The sequence below is a fragment of the Cricetulus griseus genome, chromosome 2, assembly GCF_003668045.3.
Source record: "Cricetulus griseus strain 17A/GY chromosome 2, alternate assembly CriGri-PICRH-1.0, whole genome shotgun sequence".
NCBI lineage: Eukaryota > Metazoa > Chordata > Mammalia > Rodentia > Cricetidae > Cricetulus > Cricetulus griseus.
Window position 1 is genome coordinate 49,257,984 of NC_048595.1, and position 20,845 is coordinate 49,278,828.

The window sequence follows — 20,845 nt, forward strand, 5'->3', positions numbered from 1 at the left end:
AGTTCATGTTTCTTAGGTTATGTTTCTGGAAGCTTCTTTCATTCTTTCTTAGTAGAACACAAGTATGTTTTCTATCAACTTCTACAGACTAAGCAATTCTCAGCATAAAGCTGTATGATAAATGAGACCCTGCCCCAACCCACTTGTTCAGACACAGTTCTGGCCACTGATGCCACAGTTAGAACTCTGGGAGTGAGTGAACAAAAGAAGTTAGTTAGGGTTTGTACTGCTGTGAAGACGCCATGACCACAGCAAGTCTTATAAAGGAAAACATTTAACTGGGGCTGGCTTACAGTTCAGGGGCTTAGTCCATTATGATCATGGTAGCATGCAGGCTGACATGGTGTTAGAGAAGGAGCTAAAAGTTCTAAAACTGGATCAGCAGGCAGCAGAAAGAGAAGGAACAAGACCAGCTTGAGCATTTGAAACTTTAAAGCCTGCCCCCAGTAACACACTTCCTCCAACAAGGCCACACCTACTCTAACAAGACCACACCTCCTAACAATGCTATTCCCTGTGAGGACCATTTTCATTCAAACAACCACAAAGTAAGTCATTTTCAGTGCATGTCACTGTTATTAAAGCCTGAAACCAGGGCTGGAGAGATGGCTCAGAGGTTAAGAGCGCCGACTGCTCTTCCAGAGGTCCTGAGTTCAATTCCCAACAACCACATGGTGGCTCACAACCATCCATTATGAGATCTGGTGCCCTCTTCTGGTGTGCAGATACACATGGAAGCAGAATGTTGTATACATAACAAATAAATAAAATCCTAAAAAAGTAAAGCCTGAAACTAGCAGTTATCTGGAAATGAGGCAGGGCTTCCAACTAAAAACAAAAGCTCCATGCATTGTGGGTGGTGTTCATTTCCTTCCTATGACCTGTGCATGGGAAGTGGAAAGCTTGCAAACTCACTGACATTCTTTCCATAAAATAAGATATCCTTGCTCTTTTCCTTGTAGTACTGAAGCCAAGGAAATTCTGGGCAAGTGAATTCAGGTGTCAGATTAGAAGAGGGTTGGGGTAATCATTTGGGGGGACCCTTAGCTATTAGATATTTGTAGTTCATAACAGAAAGGGCCCCAGCTGCTCCAGTCCCTAGATGACAATCATCTTAGCCTTATCACCAGACACTGAATAATGAAACCTTCAGGGTGACTGGAACAGTAGCTACAGGAGAGACCCCGAGAAAGAAGCATACAAGTGACATTGGCCAATGCCCAGAAGAAGCAAGGGAGGTGACAGTAATATATAGTGTTGCTACCTAACATGAGGGTCCTGATGCACAGTGCCCATTTTATATTCTAAAGAGTGAAGTTAATTTTCTAGAATTGTAGATATATCCAAGATAGTTGATATATTAGACTGTGTGCTAGGAAGTGAAGGTGAGGAGTCCACACAGCCAGAATGTTCCAGTAGCTCCCAGAACACTTTCTTTAAGCCCATTGTCTTCAGTTTCCTCAGCTATAACATGAAGATGATAAAACTAAGCTATTTGAAGTTTGGTCTCAACTTCAACCTTCCAGGGTATCAAAGGGTTAGTACGAACATATCTATATGCTATTTTGTACTGGAGACAGACAACCTGTCCTAAGACCTGTGATAGAATGTAACAGGAACTAACAAGGCTGAGTAAGAAGGTGGGGAGGCAGATGAGGTGATGGAGACTCAAGGACTCAAGAGGTACTTGTAGAACTCCGGCAACGACCCTGCCTGGGCCTCAGGAGAAAGAGGAGCTCAAAACTAGAAAGGAGCTCTGACAGCATCCTCCTTCCAGCTCTGGCATCTCATTCTCCATGAATCTGCTTTCATCTCTAGGTCAGCTTTTTGATTTCTCTGTACACATGATAAATTATCATTCCCCCGCAATACATACAACCCACAAACACTAACATGCTGTAGGTGAGAGTGAAATCCACATTTCCAGAAAAGAGGATCAGATTGGTCCCTCTCAGTCTGACTAATAACTTTCACCAGTGGGGCAAGATTATGAAATACAATCACAGATGCTGGGAGCTTCCCCAGGTGAGTCAAAGTGGTAGCCATCAGATGGTAGGGGAATTATAGGTGGGCAGTCTGCCTGAACAATATTGAATATAAAACATAGCCATGATTTTAATATGGCTTATTGGTAAGGACTGAAAACTCTCTGACTTTAGCTTGTTTCTCAAACACACTGAATTCTTTTCCAAAGCCACTTTAGCAATGGGGATAATTTCAGGAAAAATAGCTCATTTTCAAATTCCTTGGGACTCTGCTCAGTGGGATTTATGGGCAATCACATTTACGTGACTCAAGCGACGTCTGCAGGCCTGGCATTAGCACTGGCTAGGGCCTCCTTTCTCTCCAGTTTAATCAGAAGATATAAACACGTGTCTCCAGTGAACTCGATGCCAACTACCAAAGACCACTGAAGCCTTGAGTGTCACCTTTGAAGGAAGTCACTGTATTTGGGAATGGCCTAGTAGGATGAGCAAATCCAGAAGCTTTTAGGTCACCTTACAGGAAGTTGGGTGCCTTACAAGAAGTCCAGTGCCTCTGGGTCAGTGGTATTGATCCAAAAGAATGCAACTATTGTTGAAATGTTGACAATCATTTAAGGTCTAGTTTTTGCTACTATCATTTTTTTGTCTGCTAAAGAGCTTATTTATTTATTTATTTATTTATTTATTTATTTATTTATTAAAAATTTCAGGAAATTTGGAACAGAAATTTACAATAAAAATAAAACACACCCCCTGACCTTATGATCTACAAATCTTCTAAATAAACAAAAGTACTCAGGGAAGCCTGGGGAATGCATTTCTTCCTATTTGCTCCACAGTAAGCATCGTTTCAGTCATTTAGCAACTGTTTTAGGGGAAAGGATGTAAATGGAAAGCTTGGGAGAAAATAGAAGACTAAGTATTTGGGGTCTGTGTGTGTGTGTGTGTGTGTGTGTGTGTGTGTGTGTGTGTGTGTGTGTGTGTGTGTGTACCCATGGGGAAGAGAGAGAAAGACTCTATAATTCATTTTTCATGACAGAAGCTTTAAGGTCTTACAGACGACAAACAGGACACCCACTTTCATATTTCTTCTCCAATCATTCCATCCTGCAAGCTACATTATTCACAAATGAGACATTCAAGAAACACAAATTCTGAAACAGAAGTGTGCACACCACCAGTGGAAAAGCAAACAAAAGCAGCTAATGTACTGTGGCTAAAAAAATTTTCAAACAAAGTGGCAGTAATTTACTGCCCTTGCTCTTAGCAGGACCCCAGGAACATAATCAGAACCCCCCAGGACTGATGGGAGAGGGTGATTTACAGTAAGTCTCAGGATAGTAAAAGAAAACTAAGGCAAATTGCACATGAACATGAAAGCTGTATTTCAGTGCTTTCAGCAACTGAATCAAATTTCTAGCCAGAATTTCTGGGTGAAACTTAGAAGTCCCTCAAGAAGTAGACTACGAGCCAACCAGTGTCCATCCCTGGACACTGCCCCAGCCATGCAGATGACATCATCAATACTGAGAGATGACAGTGATTCAAAAGACTCACAGAGTGCAATTGGAGCAGTGGTGAAGCAGTGGGGAGACCTGGGTTCAAATCCTGACCATTTCACTTGTCTCTTCGGATGGACAAGTTCTTTCAGATGTTAAACTCTTGTAGGATCTGCTGCCTCAGACTGATGTGTGGGTTATATGAAATAAGGTCTATTATGAAAGGGGGTGGGGTGGGGTGGTTAGCACACGGTGAGGCAGCTAGAGGAAAGGGGAAAACTATGGAGATGGAAGACGGGAAATGAGCCTTTTAGCCCAGAGTATGATTGAAGCCTCTCATCAGCTGAGAAGCAAGAATTCCAACACCACCACATCTGCTGTAAGGGTTCCCTAGACAGAGTTACTGTCACTGTTGTACACAGAGATCTAATGTTAAAGTAGCAATAACCGAGAATTAAGGCTGGAATGTACAGGACCCTGAGGAGACCTCATTCCTTCCCTAGGCATCACCTGAGGATCTCAAACAGATACCTCCCTGGATCCCATGCGCTGAACTTTAATAAGTGAGATCCTCTAGGTGTCCCTCAGGAACTACCAGGTGAAACCCTTATGAATAATACAAACCCAGAGACAGGTATTGGGGTTCAAGCTGAAGATCAGAAAAGCAAAGCAGCTAGCCAGTAGCTCTTACCTCTACCTCAGACCTAAATGGGTGATCCTGTCTCCACAAGTCCTCCGAGTGCAATCCTGACCGCACTGCTCTCCTCCAAGCCTCAAACTGCAAACCCTTGAGTTCCTGTCTTCTCCATCCTTATATTCCTCTCTCCATCCAGCCATATCATTCCTATCTCTGCCTCCCTATTGCTGAGATTAAAGGCATGTGATCCCAAGTGCTGAGATTGTCTTTGTGTGAGCTGTTTCTCTTTAGGACTGGATAAATTTCATGTGTCTCAGTATGGCCTTGAACTAACAGAGATTTGTCTGCCTCTGTCTCCTGAGTCCTGGGATTAAATATGCATATCATCACTGCCTGGGTCTATGGCTGTGGCTAGCTATGCATTTTGATCTACAATGAATTTATTAAATCATAAACAATATATCATCACATCCTTAAGTATAATAACTTCACACCCCACCAAAATCCTATGCAACTACTATAAAACAGACAGACAAACCACAGCAACACAACAAACAAAAAGTGAGCTGCACCTGTCCCTTTGGGAACCCACACTTGGGCATGTCTTCTTTTCTGCCACTCTTATTTTAGATATCCATATTTGTGTTCTCAGGGTTTCATGTCTTCTGAGTATTTTTCCCTTGCCCTTCGTGTTTTCATTGGTAACAACCACTTTTATTCAACTCCATCTCTGCTTCATATGCTGGATGGATGTAAGATGCTTTTCATCATTAAAGCCACAAATCCTGATTTGCACTGAGTCAAGGTCCTTAAAAGATGAAGGAGACTCCCCAGGCAAGGAAGGCGATGGGGGGCTGTGCCTCCTGTACCCCCCCAAATGCTGACAATCCTACCCTCAATGAATGGAAATATGACTTTTATGTAAAAACTTAAGTTATTTGTTTTGATAAATGAGTTTACACAGTGAGGGCACCTAGAACAGTTCCTGGCAGATGATAGTCTAGGAAGTTCTTGACATGCAAATTACCATACAGAAAAACTTAACCCGTATTTAGATAATGAGGTGACAAAAATTAATTTGTGTTTACAATATTTAAATTAAGGCGGAGTTGGCAATTCTAAAAAGTCCTTCTAAATGACCTGTCTGTGTCCAAGGTTAATAAGTATAAAATGTTAGGCATCTATTTAAAATGTTTACACTGGGTTATGCTTGATTTTGAGAATACTGTTCTTAGGTTCTAGAAGCAACTTTGTTACCTACAGCTGTGAACTTTGGTTCTGAGTTTACCTATTTATAAAATGGTGCTAAAGAGGCCAGCCTTGTCATATTTTGCAATGACAAGTGTGAGATCATTTTGAAAAGAACAAAATACAAGACAATTAAACAAATAAATTTTGCTATTATTGTCCTTCAGAATATGTAAACCTTAACGGGGAGGCAGGGGGAAAGGGCACTGGAGATTCCAAATTCCATGAAGGAAATTTTACGTTGTTCCTACTGTGACCAAAAATGGATAGCAGCATCTGACTTGCAACCATTGAAAGAAAATAGTTCTTTGGCATCAAGTACATGCACAGTACTCTGTGGCATCACTTTACTCTGTGGGTATCACAGCCCTCTGCAGGTATCAACACTGTGGCATCATGGTACTCTACAGCATCATAGCACTGTTCGGCAAAAGCACTCTGTTACATTACAGCACTCTGCAGCATCATGCTGTGGCTACAGCATTCTGTGACAACAGCACTCTATGGCAACAGCACCCTGCAGCAACAGCACTCCATGTCATCATAACAATCTGTGGCTTCATGGCACTCTGGGGCATTATAGTACTCAGCAGTCATCACAGTAGTGTATGGTCATCACAATGCTCCATGGTCATCACGATACTCTGCGGTCATCACAGTACCCTGAGGCATCATAGTACTCTACGATCATCACAGTACTCTATGGTCATCACAGTCCTCTACAGTCATCTCAGTACTCTGTGACATCACAGCACTCTATGATCATCAGAGTACTCTATCATCATCACAGTACTCTATGATCATCACAGTACTCTGTGACATCACAGTAATCTATGATCATCACAGTACTCTGTGACATCATAATACTCTATCATCATCACAGTTCTCTACAGTCATCTCAGTACTCTGTGAGCATCATAGTACTCTACACCAGCCACCTCCAGACATTTTAAATATTCTTAAACGAAAACCCCCACTCAGCAAATATTATTTCCTTCTTCCCCTTCATTCCAGCTCCTCGAAACCACCTTTCTACTTTCCCTCTCTATGATTTTGAACTTTCTAGGTCCCATGTAAAGTATAAATTTTAAAATATGGAAAGATGGGGCACAGTGGCGAGATAGCTGAGCAGTCCAGAACACTTACTACTCTTCTAGAGGACATAGATTCTATTTCCCATATGCATTTCCTGCAGCTCACAACTGCCTGTAACTTCTCTTCTAGGTATACTCAACACCCCTAAGGGCACCCGTGTTCACAGGTATATATACTCACCAACTAAAAATAGTAAAACTGTACTATAGATAAATGATAACACCACACTGTGTAAGGTTTTCAAACAAACCCATTAGATTGTTTTTCACCCTTACTTTTCAAATTGAGAACAAAGAACAATGGCAGCTAACTGAGAATTTCACCTTGAGGTTTCCATAGGACTGTGGCCAAGCTAATGCTGCCTTGATAGCCCTGAAACCTGAGGGGTTGGTCCTTACCCCTGAGAATCTGTGCAGTGAGGGTTGATGTACTCCTACACAAAATACTGATTGTGTGGTTCATTCTTTTTTCTGGGTCATGTCTGTTAAATACATGGGACACTGAAACGATCCCCAAGAAACATCATGCTTATATTCATATTTTGATGACATTTTTACCTTCCATAAAAAATCCTCATTCCCCACCCAGTTCTTTATTGAAAACAATATATTTTGCATAATGAAAATGTGAGTGAAGAAGTGTGTCTATGTTTCCTGGGAAAAGAAGCCGGGGGGAGGGTGGGGGAAGAAAAAAAGGACTCCTTCTGAAAGTTCCTGGCAGTTGATTCTGTACAGTCATCTCTCATCTAACAAGGGGGGGGGGACTCAAGAGTAGAGAAGAATTACATAGCATAGATCTGGATATTACCCATATCACCAGCATCCTGTACATGCATAGAGCCTTATGCCCAAATTCAAGGTTTCATAATGGATGATAGGAACCCTGAGCTAAACCATGTGGGCTGTGAGACAGAGATCCATAGCCATTCTAAATTTATCTGTGATGTAATACTAGAATGCACACCAGCTCACATACAAGGCCCAGTTCTGTTAACTAAAACTAATGTAGCCAAAATATGAGATACTATGGACCAAAAGGGTTATGTATTAGGATGGGACAACCATCCTTCACATCCTTAAAGTTTCCAACTGGGATGCATTTACATGAGCAAACACTTATGGGATGATAAGAGCCGCACTCTGGGAAGAGCATGATGGCCCACATTCTTTTGGGGGAGACACTTTCACACATGAATCACCCAAAGAAAATGGCAGCTGCTTCAGGATGTTGGCTGCCTGCCCCAGGAGCTGACGCTGAGGGAGCAGTCCACAGGGACCCACCTTCAGCATGGAATGTCATCAAGAAAGCGGAGTTAAGTACCCCATCCCTCTGACTTCCAGAGGCCAGTGACGACTCTGGCATATTTTCTTTCTCTCCCCAGACAGCTCAGACTTTGGTTGAAAAACACTGCTCCTATTGTCCAAAACCAAGTGAATTTTTATTAGAAAAGACATTCCCAAAGCAGTGCCCTTCAGACGATCTTATAAAGATGGCAGGAAAACAATGCATGAAATGATTTAATGATAATTTGTAATAATCTCAGTAAGAGTTTTATAATAAATCTTTTTCATAAAATGATGGAAAAGGGAGGATTTATGAGTCTGTTTCCATTAAACTCATGTCAAGGACATGCCAAGAATTCCCAAGGTATACAATTTTTAAAAGTGGAAGAAAACGCAAAATTAGCCAAAGAATGTCCCAAGCTCTGGTCTAGATTTTAAATGTCCTCCAAAGGTCATGTGTTAAGGGCTTAGTCCCAGCCTGTGGCATTACTCAGAGATGATAAAACTTTTAAGAGGCATGGTCTAATGGGTTAACCTTAGGTCATTGAGGTATGTCCTTGAGTGAGTATTAGGACCCCAGGCCTTACCCTCTGTTAAGTTTCCTGGCAACCATGAATGGAGATGTTTGGCTCTACTCTGCCCTCCCTTAACTATGATGTGCCTCACCACAGACCCAAAAGCAGTGGAACTAAATACACTGCTCCTATTCTGTAATCAACTTGGCACAACATATCACCTGGGAAAAAGAGTCCCAGTGAGGGATTGTTTACCTTGAGTTGGTCTGTGAACAGGTCTATGGAATGTCTTAATTAAGTTAACTGATGTGAGAAGAACAAATCCTCTTGTGGGCAGTACCATTGCCTAGGCAGAGGACCCTGAACTCTGTGAGTAGAGAAACAGAGCTGAATGCAAGCATGCAACTTATTCTCTGCTCTTGACTGTGAATGTGATAAGACCAGGTCTCCCAAGTTCCTGATGTTGTGACTTGCCCCTAATGATGGGTCATAACCTGAAATCGTGAGCTAAAATAAAGGCCTTCTCCCCTAATCAAAATACCCTTTGATTAGGGTATTTTATCATAGCAGTAGAAATGAAGCAGAGATACTCAGGTTTTCTAAGCTCTAGCTTCTTGGTAACAAGTAGAAATAGATCATTTGCATAAGGTAACATTTATGGTGATCAGTATGTGGAAACTACCCTATAATTATCAGGAATTATTGCTATGTTTTATTTTTATGTTGTTATAATCAATGTTGATGACAAAGCTGATTCTTTGGTAAAACATAAGAGAAACACATGCTGTTTGAAGATATAAATACTACTTACAAGCCTCTTCTAACTAAGGGATTGTGCACATTCTTTTTTTTTTTCACATTATGGGGTACAAATTGTTTCTCCTCCAATGCCAAGAGCAGAAACCCTTCTGAATAAGGAAACATTGTTTGAAAAATCCCAGGAAGAATTGTGTGAGAAAATGGAAATGCAATTTTGGTATTTAGGCAGAGAAAAAGTGGGACAATGGCCAGGTATGTTCCTTTACTTCCTATTTCTTCTCCATCCTATAATACTCAGCTCTAAAGTTGCCATTCCCATTGAGTTATATGGAGTGCATCACCCATTTTTACCTATCATGTACTGTGATAGTTTGAATTGGCCCCCATAATCTCATAGGAAGTGGCAGTATTAGGAGGTATGGTTTTGTTGGACTGGGTATGGCCTTGTTAGAGGAAGTGTGTCACTGTGGGGGTGGTCTTTGATGCTTTGTATGCTGATGATACTGTCCAGTGTCTCAGTCAACTTCCTGTTGACTGCAAGATGTAAGATGCTCTGCTACCTCCAGAACCACATCTTCCTGCATGCCACTATGCTGAGCATCATGATGATAATGGACTGAACTTCTGAAACTGTAAGTGAGCCACACCAATTAAATTTTTTTCTTTATAATAGTTGCCATGGTACTGGTATCTCTTCACAGCAATAAAAACCAATCTAAGACAGAAGTTTGTACCAGGGAGTGGGGTATTGTTGTGATAAGTCTGACCACGTTTTTTGTTCAGAGGAATTTGGATTTTGATAATTTGGGTTAGAAAAGAAGTGAAATGCTTTAAGCACAGTCTAATGGGCCATACTAGTAGGAGCATGGAAGACAGAGGTGCTAAGAGTTTTTGGACTGTTGGATGTTCACTTAAGAGGTTGCAGAGGAGAAGAATTTTATTATGTTGCCTAGAGATTGTTCTCATGATATTTTGGTGAACGAAGTGTCTGCCTTTTGCCCTTGTCTGAAGAGTTCTCCCCGAGGCTAAAGTGAAGAATTTTTGATTACTGCCTTAGGCTAAAGTGAAGATTTTTTTTTTTTTATTAATTCCACTGGCAGAAGAAATCTCAACACAGCCTTGTATAGACTCCATCATGTGGTTATTACTAACTCTAGTGAAGATTTTTAATGAAGAGGAGAAAGCTGAGCAGGGTTAATTACCACCTGTAAATTTTGAGGAAAAAAGAAGCACCAGGAAATGGAATGGAGCTAAATCCTGTGTTCAAGGAGATAAATAGCTTAAGAAATGAAATATAGGGAGTGGTGGCCCCAGGGCAAAATCCCACTCTGCTAAGTTTCCAACTTATGAAAAGGAATAAAAGAAAAGTTTACAGTGGTTGGAGTGAGGCACACCTTTAATTCTAGCACTGGGAAGGCAGAGGCTGGCCAATCAATGAGTTTGAGGATAGCCTGGTTGTCTTAGTTAGGGTTTCTATTGTGTGAAGAGACACCATGACCGGGGCAACTCTTATAAAGAAAACATCTAGTTGGCGTTTCAGTTTCAGAGGTTTAGTACATTGTCATTATGACAGGGAACATGGCAGTGTGCTGGCAAACATGGTGCTGGAGTAGTAGCTGACAGTCCCATATCAGTCAATAGGAAGTTGACTGAGACACTGGGCAGTATCCTTAGCATACCTTATTAGGAAACCTCAAAGACCACCCCCTTCAGTGACACACTTATTCCAACAAGGCCATACCTACTCCAACAAAGCCACACCTTCTAATAGTGTCACTCTATATGAGATCATGGGGGGCAATTCCATTCAAACTACCACACTGGTCTGCAGAGTAACTTTCAGGACAGGCAAGCTTAGGCATTGAAGGACAGAAAATGGTAAAGATGTAATTAAACAAGGGGGGAATATCCAAGCCCTAGTAAGCAGCAGAACTTGGCAGCTTCAGCCATGTGGTTGTGGTTCTGGATTTAGACTTAAGGATAGAAGAAATGGGTTATGGAATTTGCCTCTGTGCCTAAAGAAAGCGGCTGAGGCCAGGCATGTATCAGGCATGTCTCTGAATGGAGGCCTAATTAGAGAGGCCATTGTGTGAAGCTGTGAAGTTGAAACCTGGATTGCCATGGAGAACACAAGATGCCAGAGTTCTGGGATACCTGCTGAGGAAAGCTGCTAACAGGGAGGGGAACCAGCCCAAGAGAAAGAAGTGTATTGCAGTCAACAGAGCTGAACAGAGCTGGAAATCTGAAGAGCGTTTCAACATCAGACATGAAGATGCAGAGTTTAGAGTTTTCCCAGTTGGTTTTTGATCTTGCTTTTGTCCACTATGTCCTCACTATGTTCCTTTCCCTGCATTTTGGACTGGTAATACATAACCTATGCTATTATATTTTGAAAGTTTGTTATCTGCTTTCTGATTTTGATTTTTACAGGTGATTACAGTTAAGAGATTTCATGAATCTCAGAAGAGACTTAGAACTTTTGACTTTAAAACATTGTTGAGACTGTGGTAGACTATGGGGACTTTAAAGTTGGACTAAGTGAATTCTGCATTATGATACTGTTACAAGTTTATGGGAGCCAGGCAGTAGAATGTGGTAGCTTAAATGTAACTGGCCCCCATAATCTCATAGAAAGTGGCATTATTAGGAGGTATGGCTTTGTTGGAATGAGTATGGCCATGTTGGAGGAAGTGAGTCATTGCGGGGGCAGGCTTTGAGGTTTTCTATGCTGAGGACACCACTCAGTGTCTCAGTCAACTTCCTGTTACCCACAATATGTAGGACTCACAGCTACCTCTCCAGTACCATGTCTACCTCACAACACCATTCTCTCTGTCATGATGATAATGGACTAAACCTCTGAAACTGTAAGTGAGCCACCACAATTAAATGTTTTCTTTTTATAAGAGTTGCCATGGTCATGGTGTCTTCATAGCAATAGAAACTCAAACTAAGTCTACCCACTCTACTTCGTTTCTTTCTCTTACTAGACTATTAGCATGTTAGGGAGAAACGCATATTATTAGTTTTGCTATCCAGTGCTTACTGCCACAGGAAAATAGGCCAGAGTAGTAATGATCACTACTCCAGTGATTATTAGCCAGATGTAGGAAGGAGCATGCAAGAAAACAACAAAAGCATGTGAGATGACTTCAGGGGAAAAAGAGGAATGTTGACTTTTTAAAAGATCAGAGAAACAGAAAGATGCCAAATTCGGACTGTAGATTCTTTAAAAACAAGATCCGAACTATTGAAAACTGTGAAAGGTAGTTTATTACACTTGCTTTGAGGAGCAATGTTAAGGTTTAAGTACTGGAAAAGGCACTCTAGAAGAATCCCTTCCTCCAAGTCCAGAAGATAAGCAAAGGTCACAGACAACACATCCTTACAGGTCAACCTGAACTCTACCTAAGCATATTCCAGAGGCCCAAGATGGTCAGGTGTAACTTGGGGCCCATAAAAACTGGACTCATTTGCAAAAATAAAACAACAACAACAACAAAAAAAAAACGGTGAGAAACAAATTAGCCTTCCTTGTGACACCTGGAAGCAGAGCCAAGCATCTCCGAGACAGGTGGGGGTCTGAACTTCCTACTCTGCACAGCCAACAAGGTTATGGACAGTTTTTCCGAGCACATGAGCGTCGTGTGCAATACAGCAAAGTGATAGCTAAGCACATGCTCTTGGCAAGAGCTGTTCTGAAACAACCCTGCCCAGAATGAAGGGTAATTAGGGGTTTCTCACAGCCCTCCAGGAAATCTGGCCTGGCGCAGGAATGCCAAATTTTTCAACCTTGTCTGAAGAAAGCCTCCCACACCCCACTGCCTCTTGATGATGTCTGTAATGGGTTGCAGAACTTGCATATGTAGAGGCATTGCGGCCTTCTTTTGTGGGTGCCTGTCCTTAGAGATCTGTTTCATGGTAGACCAGCTTCCACAAGCTCCAGAGTGCTGAAGTACAGTTTTAAGTAAGCAAACTCCCAGGAATAGGCCAGAAAGGATACATGGCTGGCCCTGCCTCTGGTGGCTTTTAGTTGGGCCTACCAAGGAGCATACAAGAATTGTTTGTTTATTTGTTTTCCAGAAAAACATCTTGTGTTTTTATACCCCTCCTTTACTACATCTACCATTGCTGGATTGAAATGATTTTCAGTAAATCTATGAAAGTGAAAGTTTAAAGTCTCTCCCCGAACTAAAGAATATTTGTATTAATTGCCTTCCTCGTCTCTATGATATCAGAATAAAGCACTTACTTAGGAGACAAAGGGATTTGTGTTTGAGCCATCTTGGAAAGATGGGAAGAAAAGTCAGGACAGAGGTGGCTCCATGGAGGCTGGACTGTGTGGTGACAAGGTGTCAATCAGGAAACAGAGACCTGAGCCAGAACCTGAAAAGATATAACAACCAGAAGGTTGCCAGTGGCCTATTCCTCCAGTTTGGCTCCACCTTTTAAAGGTTGGACAACCTTCCAAAACAGTGCCACAGCCAGGAACACAAGAGCCTATGGGATAGTTCACACTTAAACCATTCACACTATCCAAAGGTAAAACTGGTTTTGTCTTGTTCATTGTTGCTTCTTTATCTTCAGTCTCCAGCCCAGATCATACCTGCAATATTCATTCAGCAAATTTCTGTCCACTAAACAAATCTAAGGAATTTTGTTTTAAAATTTTTATTTGATTTGAGACAATATTATCTATTATTAGATTGGATTTGAACTTCAGGTTCACTCTCTTGTGACTTTGGCCAACTTGCCCAAGTGACAAATTATCCTAAGTTTGGAGTCTCAAAACAATGCAAATATAATTATCCTGGTTCTGGACTTAGATGTTCAAAGTCTAGCAGGGTGGAGCTTCCTCTGGGCTGTGAGATAGAACCCATTTTTTACTTCTTCCAGTTTCTGGGGGCTACACAATACCTTTTGTTTCCACATTTTGATTTAACTCATCCACCTAATTATTCAAACTACTGAGCGGCCAGGGCATGAAAGTGAGGTGTGACCCTGGTCTGGAGGCTCGCAGTGTGAAACTCTGAGTCCTCTGGAAGCCACTTGCACACTGAGCTTCCCAGCTGGCCCTGCCCCCCTAGAAGGGAGAATCAATGAGCACTTTACTGGAAATGAAAATATTCAACAGATCCCTCTCCTGAGGGATGAAGGACTGCAAGGGGAAGAACGTACATGGATAAACACATTGCATAGTAAGAGACAAGAAACACGTGTAAACATCCACATGGAAGGTGCAGTCAAGAAGCTTTATAGGAAACAGTGACACCTGACCTGAACCTTTATTGACAACAAAAGGCTGGCGTGGGGAAGGGGGGAGAGGCAGGCAGATTCTTACCAGAGAAAACAGTAAGTTGTGGCACATGCCTGAAATAGAGTGAGGACAGTGAAAAGCTTGGCACTATTGTAGCATAGCCAAGGTAGAGAGGAGCAGAGAGCCAAAGCAGGATCCAAGAGGCTGTCCCTATTCCGATGCCTTTAACCAAGTGGCCTCTGCGCCTAAAAGCCACCACAGACCTTCATTTAGGTTGACCAAGACCACAAGCCCATAGTTGTCTATGATCCCTGGTCCTGGTCCACCAGGTCCACAGCCCTCGTCCATAGATTTCCAGATGGAGTTTAAGGCCAAAATCTGAAGCTACTCCCAAAGCAGATCCACCAGGAGGATCCCTCACAACCCCAGAAATAAGCAGGCTTGAATCTACCCATGGAACCTACAGGCAGTGAGAAAGCCAAGAAACCTATTCTCTGTGACTTGTGATTATTTATTAGTCAAAAATGTGCCTTGTCTTGGCTAGAAATCACTGAAAATGGTACCAAAGAGTAGGGAACTGGAGGATCATGGCAAGGGAAAGGTAAAGATCTCTTTCAGTTTTAAGTGGTGAAGAGGCATGCCTGCAAACACACTACCAAGCTGTTGGACTGCTCTGTCTGCTGAGGGCTGGGCTTTTTTTTTTTTTTTCTTTAGGAAGCTGGCCACTTCTGAGCACTCTACTGTCTCTAATGTCCCCTAACAGCTGCAGACAAGGAGCCATGGTGTGAGGGACTGAAGCTGCAGGGACAGGCAACGGTGCCTAATGGCAACCCTCTCTTATGAACAGCTTCAAAGAATTAAGACGGACCACAAGGGTCATTAATCCCCCCTTTCCTTTTTGGTTTTTTGAGACAGGGTTTCTTTGTGTAGCTTTTGGAGCCTGTCCTGGAACTAGCTCTTGTATATCATGCTGTTCTTGAACTCACAGAGATCCTCCTGCCTCTGCCTCCCAAGTGCTGGGATTAAAGATGTGCACCATCACCGCCCAACTAATCCCTCTTTTTTATGACAGAATTTTATAGGCCTCATTTTGGAGAGTCTGTTTGCAAAACTGAAAGAATGGGTTTGTTGAGTAGAAAAAACCAGCAAAAGTCTCAGAGAAAGCTGCTGTTGGAGGGGAGCTGTGTCTAGGCCAGTAGAGTGTTTCTTTAAAAAAAAAAGAGGGGGGTTGCCTTAAAACAATTCAGGTGGTTAGAAAAAGAGCAAGTAAACCCTGGAGAGAGGATAAAGCAGCACAAGCTTCCCTTCACCAGCAAAGAGCTTGACTTTCCAGAGTAGCTGAAGGAAGCCACAGTCTCCAGTGCAGAGCTAGCAAAGGGCTCCAGACAAGATGAAGTTCAAAATCAAAAGACAGTGGCTGGTTCATTAAGCCCTCTGTGCATGGACCAACTATTGCCCCCCTCCAGCCGAGATTCTCAGGTTTGTTCTATGGCTCCGTTGCTTGTCCATGTATAAACATGATAGATGTTGCTGAAGATTCAAACTGCTCAATTTGGGAATTTTAAACACCACGTGGCAATCCCAGGGATTTGGTGAGAAAGTCCTTCAGCTAGGTGCCAGTTTTGAAGATGGAACACAAAGTAGAGTAAGCTCTCAAATACCCAAGTTCGAGCAGGAATGTCAGCATGTTAAGTGTCAAGGCAACTTGTCACCTTTAACCTCTGACATTGTTCCAAATTTATATAATTAGGAGCACAATACAATGACAGCCATCTCATTTGGTCTAGCTGATAATGGATCTCCAAGCTATAGGTCACCCAGCTCAATTACCAGAGACTACTTGTGTGTCAAGGATGAATCAAGCCATTAGAGGAGGCAACTACCCCTGAACAAGAGTCTTGACCATGACCCTTGATGGTGAAGATCTGGGTTAAGGTGCCAAGTCAAGGTCTAGATATTGTTGTGTGCAAGGAGTCATTCTAGCTGTGCACAGACAGACAACCCATAGATGTTCTTCTTGGCCAAGAAAACAACCTTAGGCAATAGATACAACTACCAAAGGAAGCCAGGACTCATGATAAAGTCCAGATCCCATTCTAGTCAGAACCAGTGCTTCTATAACGTATAAAATTTCAAGCTAGAAAAGAAAGTTAAATCTCCCTTAAATATACCTAATTTCACTCAACACATCCAGTGGAAAAAACTTTTAAAAGAATATTGATAGTGGATATCCTCTTCCCAAATAAATAATCCTCTATACTAAGAAATTACAGGCTACACAGCTATCCATCAAATAATGAATTTTCCATTTTTACCTTCCTTTAGCAAGGTTATAAGTTGTTTCTTTGCCTACACTGGCAAAAACTGTAAGTTTCCCTAATATGGCATCTGCACAAATTAATCTTTCTGAAGGTTTTTACAAAGCAGGATCGGCAGTGTCAATACTATCGTGGAAGACTGAATGTATTATGGATCACTGATGAAACCCAGAGCCTTCATCCAGTAGCTGATTGAAGCAGAAAAGGCACCCACAGCTGAACACTGAGCCATACTCCTGGAATCCAGTTGCAGAGAGGGAGGAGGGATGAGCAAAGAAGCCAAGATGGTGCTGGAGAAACCCATAGAAACAGTTGACCTGAACTAGTGAGAGCATGGAGACCCTAGTTGTAAAGCTGGGGAACCAGCATTGGACCGAACCAAGCCCTCAGAATGTGGGTGTCAGCTAGGAGGCCAGGACAGTCTATGGGACCTCTAACAGTGGGGCCAGTGTTTATCCCTAGAACCCAAATGGTCTTTGGGAAACCATTCCCTATGGAGGGAGACTATTGCAGCCCAGATATGGGAAGGGCCCTCCCCCAAGTGACAAGACAGACTTTAATGGTCCCCTGTGGAGGGCACCACTATCCCTGGGGAGGGGGGAGGGGGTGAGGTGGGGGGTTTATGGGGAGCATGGGAGGATGGGAGGGTGAGGGAATGGGGGATGGATATGTAAATAAGAGTGCTTCTAATATAAAAAGAGAGGGGAAAAAATCTCCCTTAAATACTCCCAAACCCATTTGTGACCACAGAGAACTATTTGTAGTCAGAGGTAGGCCTTACAATTTCTTGCACCCATGGGACCTCTTCCTTTCTGCTTCCTACAGGTGCAATTTCCAGTTATTTTCTCCAAAAGAGACATTTGGCTTGTGTAAAGAACCTCTGAAGCTTCCTGTGACTGAGCCTGGGATGGGAATGGGGCTCTTGACACATCCACTCCACCATCCCATGTTGGTCCTGAGGCAGGCCTCTGAACACCAATTCACTTTAGGTGATACTTCCTTCTGAAGCATCCATTTCAGAAACCACCCACTATGACTCATCAGTAGTAGCTTTCAAGGTGAGGCTGTGGAGGCCAGATGGGATGGATGGGTGAGAAGGAAGGCATTGTAGCATGCCTAGCAGGGGCTTTTCTTCCATTGTTTCTTTATGTGGATGCAGGGAGACAGTGTTCTTGGCTGGCAGGATGGATAGGAAGGCCTGAAGACCATGACCGGGAACCTGGTGTCACCCTAAGAATCACACATACTTCCCATATTCCCACCAGACCTTCAGCTTACAAGCATAGAGTACAGTCTTCATTTCTACAACCCAGAAATTCTTTTGTGTGCCTGCCTGACAGTGGATTTATTTTTATTCCCACCAGTTTGCCTATGTGCTTAGGGAATATGCTCCACCTGCCATAGCCCCATCTCTGAAAGTAACCTCCAGGCTTTAATTATATATTTCGATACCACTATTTGCAATGAAGCTTTAAGTTCGTGGAACAAGGAACAGGATTCCTCTCCTGGCTCATCTGTGGATCCTGGTTGTTCAAATATTACCCAGAAAAGAAATGAAAAAAATTTAAGGAATGAATAAATAAGTGGATTACTTCAGCAGCTCTCTAATTCTAGATGGGAATTATAGGCTAGTCTCCATTAATTATGCAGCAAAATATGACATCAAGAATCAATAGAAAGCTCTCACATTTTCTGGAAGACTTTCCCAAACAAATGAAAGATCCTGGGTGGCTTTTCTCCTGCCCCCTACCCAGAGGCTCAACACTGTACCACTTACTTTTCAAAAGGCAATACCATGACAAACGGTGCTGGTGAGGAAATCACAAGCCAGGCAGGCTGAGTTCTCCATCAGCAGTCTTGGGGCCTTTCTCGCCCATGCAGGCTTCTTGGTATGGAGAGTGGGAGGCTGATGATATGCTTGTAGTGGGTTGTGATGCAATGACTGTTGGTGCCACAAGGAGCTCCACAGCAAGTACACAGATCAAAAGCATCTACCACTGCAGCGTACAGAACAGGCACTAAGCAAATGTCTGGTGTCCTTTAACTCCTCTCCTCCCTTAAAAGCATCCCATAAACATGCACTAGAAATCTACTGCCTCCTAGGTCTTGTGTTGGTGCCTGATATGGAGAGGAATTAAGATGATACCATTTTAAAAATCTAGATTCACAGCTGACCCCAGCTAGTGAGAGATCACTGGCTCAGATCTGACAAATGGGAAATCTGCATTAGACCAAACTAGACTCCCTTAATATAGGTGACAATGGTGTGACTGGGACAATATATGAGGCCACTGGCAGCAAATCCAAGACCTAATACTAATGCACAAACTGACTTAGTGGAGCCCATTCTATATGGAGAGATACCTTGTCCATGCTAGACACAGGGGTGTGGGGGTGGAGAGGTGCCTGGTCCTGCCTCAACCAGATGGTGGGACAGACTTAGCAGACTTCCTATGGGAGGCTTTACTCTCTCTGTGGAGCAGATGACAGCAGGGGGAGGGGGAGGAGTAGAAGGAAAGGAGGGAGGGGAACTGGGATTGGAATGTAAAAAATAAATTAATAAAAAAAATCTAGATTTAATTCAATGCTAGAAAAAGTTTTGAGATCTCTCTCTCTCTCTCTCTCTCTCTCTCTCTCTCTCTCTCTCTCTCTCTCTCTCTCTCCTGCTGGCATTCTAAAATACCTAATAAATGTGCCTAGTAAAACTGTGACCTCTAGTGTGCTCTTATTCCCAGTGACGATTTCGGTGACAGAAGAGCTGATGACAAAAGAAAACTTTGGAGGTGACTTTTGAGCTGTTCATGTGTTTGAATACCTGGTTCCTGGCTGGTGGCACTGTTTGGGGGAAGTTGTGGAACCTTCAGGAGGCAGGATGTAGGCAGAAGTAGTGGGTTTCTGAGGATTATTGCCAAGTCCAAGTTCCAGCCAGACTTCTCTGTCCCCAGGTCTACAAGCAGCTTCGCAATCTCACTGCTGCAGCTGTGAGCCTCACAATCCTGCCACCATAGCTGTGAACCACCATGAGCTCTGCCATGACTCCTCCCCACTCCATGATGGACCATGCCCTCACAAATTGTGAGCCTGGATAAAGTCCCACCCCCTTCCTTTCAGATATGTTATCATGGTGACAATAAAAGGATGCAAACTCCTTTTACCATTGCAGAATCCTTTTGCAAACTCCTTTTATCATCCCAGAACTCTATCTATAAATCTCTCCCAGCCCCAAGGAAGATGGGTGTTTAAAGTACCAAGTTAGTTAAAAGAAGGATATACACAAAGAAATCCATATCTGGATCCTAATTCTACAAATAGTGCCAACAGAAGGAATTAATAAAAACTTAAGCAATGCATCTTTGGGTGAATAAATAAATGGATGGATGGATGAAGGAATGAATGAATGAATGAATGAAGCAATGGAAATTACAAGGAAAGAAAGTTTGCTTTCTGCAAGGGACTGAAGAAGCCGGTGGATGGCTTGTGTTCAGTCTTGAAAGAGAAAGAATTAGCTCCTTGCAGAAGGTGGAGGGTAGGTATTAGCAAAGAAAAAAAAAAAAAAAAAAACACAGAAGGACAAGCCAGATTGAAAAACTAGAAATACCAGAAGAAACAGAAATCGAGTCAGAGATAGGAAAACAGGGAACTAAAAAGAAACAAGGCTGAAGGCAGACAGAGCCGGAACACCTGGGCTTTGCCGTGCCCAGGCCATAGGATCTCCTTAGACTAGCCGCAGCATATGGCAGGCCTTAATTAATGCAAAGCCACAGCTCCATGGTGGGAACATGCTCCCACGTGCACATAGGAAGCTGCTGTCTGCACACACAGGCAATTACAAGCATTCTGAATGCTGGGTCCTGAACCGCACAAGCCCACCAAATGCCTGTCCAGAAAGGTCACCCAGCCAACAGCTCTGATCAATCCTGGCTTAGGCTGAATCAAACCCTCCAAAAAAGATGCACTGGATGCAGAGGCAGGAAGGTCAGGAATGGCCCTGCTTCACATCTTGAAGCATTTTAACCATGTGGAACATTTTAGAAGAAGAAGAGAAAAAGGAAAGGAAAAAAAACTTCTTCAGAAATAATTCCAAATAATCAAATGTTAAGTCATCACAATGTGAGCTGGGGGTTTATTTCAGCCGCTGCCTCCTCCTCCTCCTAATGATGCAGACAAAGGTTCATTTCAAGGAAGAGCAGGCCAGGCTTGTAGACGAGCTTTCTCTCCTCCTTTCTCCCCTGGCCCCTGTTTTCCCCTC

At 42.7% G+C, this 20,845-nt stretch overlaps 1 protein-coding gene across 1 annotated transcript in view; it reads right to left on the reverse strand.

The window, feature by feature from the left end:
- Positions 1-20,845, reverse strand: part of Ror1 (receptor tyrosine kinase like orphan receptor 1) — a 363,775-nt gene that overhangs the window by 128,572 nt on the left and 214,358 nt on the right. The gene's annotated exons all lie outside the window — the stretch shown is intronic.